Raw genomic sequence first — 8,072 nt, 5'->3', positions numbered from 1 at the left:
ATCAAACAAGCTAAGCGTCAGTACAGAGACAAAGTAGAATCTCAATTCAACGGCTCAGACAAGAGGCATGTGGCAGGGTCTACAGTCAATCACGGACTACAAGAAGAAACCCAGCCCAGTCACGGACCAGGATGTCTTTCTCCCAGGCAGACTAAATAACTCTTTTGCCCGCAATACAGTGCCACTGACACAGCCTGCAACGAAAACATGCGGTCTCTCCTTCACTGCAGCCGAGGTGAGTAAGACATGTTAACCTTCGCAAGGCTGCAGGCCCAGACGGCATCCCCAGCCGCGCCCTCAGAGCATGCGCAGACCAGCTGGCCGGTGTGTTTACGGACATATTCAATCAATCCCTATACCAGTCTGCTGTTCCCACATGCTTCAAGAGGGCCACCATTGTTCCTGTTCCCAAGAAAGCTAAGGTAACTGAGCTAAACGACTACCTCCCCGTAGCACTCACTTCCGTCATTATGAAGTGCTTTGAGAGACTATTCAAGGACCATATCACTTCCACCCTACCTGACACCCTAGACCCACTCCAATTTGCTTACCGCCCAAATAGGTCCACAGACGATGCAATCTCAACCACACTGCACACTGCCCTAACCCATCTGGACAAGAGGAATACCTATGTGAGAATGCTGTTCATCGACTACAGCTCGGCATTCAACACCATAGTACCCTCCAAGCTCATCATCAAGCTCGAGACCCTGGGTCTCGACCCCGCCCTGTGCAACTGGGTACTGGACTTCCTGACGGGCCACCCCCAGGTGGTGAGGGTAGGCAACAACATCTCCTCCCCGCTGATCCTCAACACGGGGGCCCCACAAGGGTGCGTTCTGTGCCCTCTCCTGTACTCCCTGTTCACCCACGACTGCGTGGCCACGCACGCCTCCAACTCAATCATCAAGTTTGCGGACGACACAACAGTGGTAGGCTTGATTACCAACAACGACGAGACGGCCTACAGGGAGGTGAGGGCCCTCGGAGTGTGGTGTCAGGAAAATAACCTCACACTCAACGTCAACAAAACTAAGGAGATTGTGGACTTCAGGAAACAGCAGAGGGAACACCCCCCTATCCACATTGATGGAACAGTAGTGGAGAGGGTAGCAAGTTTTAAGTTCCTCGGCATACACATCACAGACAAACTGAATTGGTCCACTCACACAGACAGCATCGTGAAGAAGGCGCAGCAGCGCCTCTTCAACCTCAGGAGGCTGAAGAAATTCGGCTTGTCACCAAAAGCACTCACAAACTTCTACAGATGCACAATCGAGAGCATCCTGGCGGGCTGTATACGGCAACTGCTCCGCCCTCAACCGTAAGGCTCTCCAGAGGGTAGTGAGGTCTGCACAACGCATCACCGGGGGCAAACTACCTGCCATCCAGGACACCTACACCACCCGATGTTACAGGAAGGCCATAAAGATCATCAAGGACATCAACCACCCGAACCACTGCCTGTTCACCCCGCTATCATCCAGAAGGCGAGGTCAGTACAGGTGCATCAAAGCTGGGACCGAGAGACTGAAAAACAGCTTCTACCTCAAGCCCATCAGACTGTTAAACAGCCACCACTAACATTGAGTGGCTGCTGCCAACACACTGACATTGACACTGACTCAACTCCAGCCACTTTAATAATGGGAATTGATGGGAAATGATGTAAATATATCACTAGCCACTTTAAACAATGCTACCTTATATAATGTTACTTACCCTACATTATTCATCTCATATGCATACGTATATACTGTACTCTATATCATCGACTGCATCCTTATGTAATACATGTATCACTAGCCACTTTAACCTCTTCAGTCGACCCTCTACTTTTTTGAACATTTTGTTAAAAATCGCGCAACATTTCAGCGCCCTGCTACTCATGCCAGGAATATAGTACGTTCATATGGTTAGAATGTGTGGATAGGAAACCCTCGGACGTTTTTAAAACTGGTTAAATCACGACTGTGGCTATTACATAACGTGCGTTACATCGGAAAGCGCAGGAAAACCTGATCACAGAAAATGGAAATAAATATCCTTGCGCCACTTCCAGCAATTGTTAACAGTGAGCCGAATTAGATAAGACCGAGCATTCAACTCCCACAGCATCCCCATGTTGTCTAGAGTCTTGTGAATTGAATCATCTTTGATTCTTGGTTGAACCGAAAGAGGGGCACGACTTACCTCCGGTCTCCGCCCAGATCATTCCGGAAGAGCTCTCTCCTGAAATTTTTTCCAAGACGACAGCTAATGATATTTACATCGCCTACGGATGATTTTTATCGCTTATTAACGTTTACTAATACCTAAAGTAGCATTACAAACGTATTTCGAAGTGTTTTGTGAAAGTTTATCGTCTACTTTTTGAATTTTAAAAAATGACGTTACGTTGTGAAATCGCTGTTTTTTTCGTTTATCACACAGTCTACATATAACGATATCTTGGCTTTATATGGCCCGATTTAATCGAAATAAAGACCCAATAGTGTTTATGGGACATCTAGGAGTGCCAACAAAGAAGATGGTGAAAGGTAATGACTGTTTTCTATTTTATTGTGCGGTTTGTGTAACGCCGAAATGCTAATTATTTTGTTTACGTCCCCTGCTGTGCTTTTCTGTTGTAGTGTATTGGTGCATGCTATCAGATAATAGCTTCTCATGCTGTCGCCGAAAAGCATTTTAAAAATCTGACTTGTTGCCTGGATTCACAACGAGTGTAGCTTTAATTCGATACCCTGCATGTGTATTTTAATGAACTTTTGAGTTTTAACTAATACTATTAGCATTTAGCGTAGCGCATTTGCATTTCCAGAGCTCTAGTTGGGACGCAAGCGTCCCGAGTAGAAGCAACAGGTTAAGAACAAGTTCTCATTTACAATTGTGACCTGGCCAAGATAAAGCAAAGCAGTTTGACACATACAACAACACAGAGTTACACATGGAGTAAAACAAACATACAGTCAATAATACAGTAAAAAAATATACACATCTATATACGATGTGAGCAAATGAGGTGAGATAAGGGAGGTAAAGGCAAAAAAAAGGCCATGGTGGCGAAGTAAATACAATATAGAAAGTAAAACACTGGAATGGTAGATTTGCAGTGGAAGAATGTGCAAAGCAGAATAATGGGGTGCAAAGGAGCAAAATAAATAAATACAGTAGGGTAAGAGGTAGTTGTTTGGGCTAAATTATAGATGGGCTATGTACAGGTGCAGTAATCTGTGAGCTGCTTTGACAGCTGGTGCTTAAATCTAGTGAGGGAGATAAGTGTTTCCAGTTTCAGAGATTTTTGTAGTTCGTTCCAGTCATTTGCAGCAGAGAACTGGAAGGAGAGGCGGCCAAGGAAATAATTGGTTTTGGGGGTGACCAGAGAGATATACCTGCTTGAGCGCGAGCTACAGGTGGGTGCTGCTATGGTGTCCAGCGAGCTGAGATAAGGGGGGACTTTACCTAGCAGGGTCTTGTAGCTGACCTGGAGCTATTGAGTTTGGCAACGAGTATGAAGCGAGGGCCAGCCAACGAGAGCGTACAGGTCGCAGTGGTGGGTAGTATATGGGGCACCGAGGTATTTGTAGTTGTCCACATATTCTAAGTCAGAACTGTCCAGAGTAGTGATGATGGCCGGGTGGGCAGGTGCAGGCAGCGATCGGTTGAAGAGCATGCATTTGGTTTTACTTGTATTTAAGAGCAGTTGGAGGCCACGGAAGGAGAGTTGTATTGCAATGAAGCTCGTCTGGAGGGTTGTTAACAGTGTCCAAAGAAGGGCCAGAAGTATACATAATGGTATCGTCTGCATAGAGGTGGATCAGAGACTCACCATCAGCAAGAGCAACATCATTGATGTATACAGAGAAGAGAGTCTGCCCAAGAATTGAACCCTGTGGCACCCCATAGAGACTGCCAGAGGTCCAGACAACAGGCCCTCTGATTTGACACACTGAACTCTATCAGAGAAGTAGTTGGTGAACCAGGCGAGGCAATCATTTGAGAAAACAAGGCTGTCTAGTCTGCCGATGAAGATGTGGTGATTGACAGAGTAGAAAGCCTTGGCCAGGTCAATGAATACGGCTGCACAGTATTGTTTCTTATCGATGGTGGTTATGATATCGTTTAGGACCTTGAGTGTGGCTGTGGTGCACCCATGGCCAGCTCTGAAACCAGATTGCATAGCGGAGAAGGTGCGGTGGGATTCGAAATGGTGGGTAATCTGTTTGTTGACTTCGCTTTCGAAGACCTTAGAAAGGCAGGGTAGGATAGACATAGGTCTGTAGCAGTTTGGGTCAAGAGTGTCCCCCCCTTTGATGAGGGGGATGACCGCAGCTGCTTTCCAATCATTGGTAATCTCAGACAAAACAAAATAAAGGTTGAACAGGCTAGTAATAGAGGTTGCAGCAATTTCGGCAGATAATTTTAGAAAGAAAGGGTCCAGATTGTCTATCCCGGCTGATTTGCAGGGGTCCATGTTTTGAACATCAGCTGACTGGATTTGGGAGAAGGAGAAATGGGGAAGGCATGGGCGAGTTGCTGTGGGGGGTACAGTGCAGTTGACCGGGGTAGAGGTAGCCAGGTGGAAAGCATGGCCAGACGTAGAAAAATGCTTATTGAAAATCTCAATTATAGTGGATTTATCGGTGGTGACAGAGTTTCTTATCCTCAGTGCAGTGGGCAGCTGGGAGGAGGTGTTCTTATTCTCCATGGACTTTATGGTGTCCCAGAACTTTTTTGAGTTTGTGTTTCAGGAAGCACATTTCTGCTTGAAAAAGCTAGCCTTGGCTTTTCTAACTGCCTGCGTTTATTGCTTTCTATCTTCCCTGAAAAGTTGCATATCACGGGCATTTAGCTAGCTAGTTTAGCCTACTCATACACCCGGCTCAAACAGAGGGATGCTATGTTACCTAGCTGGTGGCTATCCAACACTGGAACGCTTCCAAGTCAAGGTAATCTTTTGGTTTTATTAATTAATTGCCAGCGGGGACCGCTGGTGTAACTACTAAACTGCTTGCTAACTTTAAACTGTACTGCATGATTGTAGCGGGTTTATTAGCGTGTTAGTTCTAGTAGCTGTGTTGACTTGACATTAGCTAATATTGTGACGATGATGTAGGCTGTGTATAGCAGTTATTATATGAAGATTTGGCTTGGAAAGGTTTTTTAGCCCGGTCACAGACAGCTAATGTGTTGTGCACTGAAGACCACAAGCGAATGGAAAAGGTGAGAAGAGGAGAGTGAGCAGACGCGAGAAGGAATAATCTAATGATCAAAGGGATCGTGCTGTTTTATGTGGCTGCTATGAAAGTTTTGTTTTTGCGTGTGATCAGGGGTGTATTCATTCTGTTAAAAAAGGTTTATTATACGGAAGCAAACAGGGATAAACATACCTGAAGTTGTGGAAATTCTTGTTTGCAACTGTTGGACTAATGATTACACCCTAGATCAGCTAGATGCTGGATAGATTGTGTAAGTTGGTATTGAATGTGTCAATGTCTGTCACCTTGCTTACTCAAATTTCTCTCAAACTGTGAACCTACCCTGTAAACTTTCATTCATAGGCTAGGTTGTAGCAACCTCATGATGGGTATAGGGGAAATTTGAGTATTATGTAGTAGTCTAAACCTATCGATGTTACATTGAGCTGGGTAAATGGAATATGAATGACAGTCATCCCCTAAGCTGTAATTTTTTTACCTTTATTTAACTAGGCAAGTTAGTTAAGAACAAATTCTTATTTTCAATGATGGCCTAGGAACAGTGGGTTAACTGCCTGTTCAGGGGCAGAACGACAGATTTGTACCTTGTCAGCTCAGGGGTTTGAACTTGCAACCTTCCGGTTACTAGTACAACGCTCTAACCACTAGGCTACCCTGCCGCTCCAATAAGGCCATGCTCGTAATATGAACAATGGTCCTCCCTTATGCCTTTCATTAAATTGATGTGGATATCTAGGTTAATTTTCTTGAGAATCCATCAACTTCCCCAAAAATGACCAGGTTCTACATACAAAACAAACAAAAACACAAAGAATTTAACAATACATTTCAAAAACAGGTGAACATGTTCACTATGTACTACAAACTGGTATATAATAACTACAATTACTATACCTAATCAATTTATGATTGGTATCTATATGTACCAAGGAGAAGGGGCCTCATACGGAATAACTGGTTTGAACCACACACCTGAGTTGTATAGTGTGGGACTGGACCCCAACTGCATCCACAAGATGCATAGAGGCTTTCATCCACAGCCCACTAATTAGGCAGGATTAGGCAGCCGGATTGACGAGGGCAGCATTTTCTGACCAAGACGCACCTCTGACAGCAACACATAAAACATCATTCTGCTCAAAAACAATAACAGTTTCTCTCAACCAGTGGCATATGGGCTCTTTAGGTGAGCGCTGATGCCACCCTTTGATAAGCAGTGCCCCCTTTGTCAAAGGCAGGGGCGCAAAATATTTGGACTTGTTCATTCCCAGCGTGCCTCTGCAGGTTAATGTTAGAGAAACACATCTCTGCAGCGCTCCACCAACTTTCCGTCCCCAAAAAATTATCTAACATAAATCATGTAGCAGATATAGGAAATGGTAGAAAGTGTACGGGGCCTTTTCTGTAGCCTACAGGCTGGAGATAAAATGTATATTGTAATGGTACTTTTTACACCATGCAGGTTTCTCTGATCAAATAGCCTAACCTAAATGGCGTCCTTCTAATAAAGACTGTGCCGTCATGTTAACAAACAACATATCCTAAAAACAGTACAGGTCAAAGTAAAATGAACAATCACAACTGTTGTCCAGGAGTTTCACCCCATTGTCATGATCAGTGATTTCAAGTTTGTATCTGTACATTTTTGACAAGCTGATCCTAGTGAAAAAGATCATTCTTCTGCATTTCCGGTTATGTAAAGACATTGCAAATAGACTCGCGATAACTCCTGATAAAGTTTTGTATGTGATATTAGTCACAGGAATCAGGACTAATGAAGCCAAGGTGATGGCCTGTTTTATAAAAAGGTGGGCTATGATGGGCATTCGTAGAATTAGATTGCAGGCAACATGGTCCGCTACACCCCAGTTAGCACGAGCCAATGTCTTTTGGACGTAATTTTTTGGTCCTGTCCAGAAGTCGTTCTTTGTTTTTTACACACTGTTGACTTACCACATAGATGGGTATTCATAAAATAGAATTTCAGGCCATGCTGTAGGCTACACCTCAGTGAGCATGGGCCGACGCTTTTTGGACGTATTTTTTTGGTGCAGTTCCGAACCGTTCCTTTCTGTTCTGCTTAATGGGACTATTCTAGTTTTGCGGGTGGCAGCGTTTTTTGGTCTTGCCTACTGCGGCAGAATGGCAAAGTCCGACCCTGCTTTCATCCTGCACCACTGGACACGGAGGCCCAATGACACCAACTGTCCTCAGACCATGTGATCAGCAGCATAAGGCATCTTAGTCTTGACAGTTGTCACAATGTTGTCTAGCTCTTGATCAGTAATGTTGCTGTATGACCCCCTGACAGATAAACCATATTCCTCCAATCCTTCAGAATATGGTAAACTTGGAAACTCCAAAGTGTCTGCAACTGGCAGACGTGCATCAAGTCTTCAGCTTTTCCCTAGAAATTCCAAGTTTAGGGCAACCATTGACCCGAACAACTTCCTCCAGATCAACAGATGGCATGAGGCGTGCTTCATCTTCAGTTCGAATAAATCTCTTAGTATATCTTTGATTACTGTGGGAGATCAACCTGATCAGCAACATATTCAATGAGGATGAGCTAATGACTACACAGGAATTTTAGGTCATCTAAGTCCAGAGGTAACTGGTTGATGACTTGTTGGAGTCTTGACAGCAACTTCTCCATAAATTGATGTTTCAGAATGTCCTGTTGGTAAATTCAGATAGCCCAAACATAACTAAAAAGGGAATTTAGAAAGAATCCAACATTGAAGCATATGCCATGGTCATAATCTGTCATATCCAATCCACTTGATGAGCAGGATGAAATTATTCGATTCATTTAAAGATCATAATATGTCTTATAACTTTACAAGCACTAAT

Source organism: Oncorhynchus nerka, linkage group LG19 (genome assembly GCF_034236695.1).
Source record: "Oncorhynchus nerka isolate Pitt River linkage group LG19, Oner_Uvic_2.0, whole genome shotgun sequence".
Taxonomy (NCBI): Eukaryota; Metazoa; Chordata; class Actinopteri; order Salmoniformes; family Salmonidae; genus Oncorhynchus; species Oncorhynchus nerka.
This window is presented reverse-complemented; position numbering follows the sequence as displayed.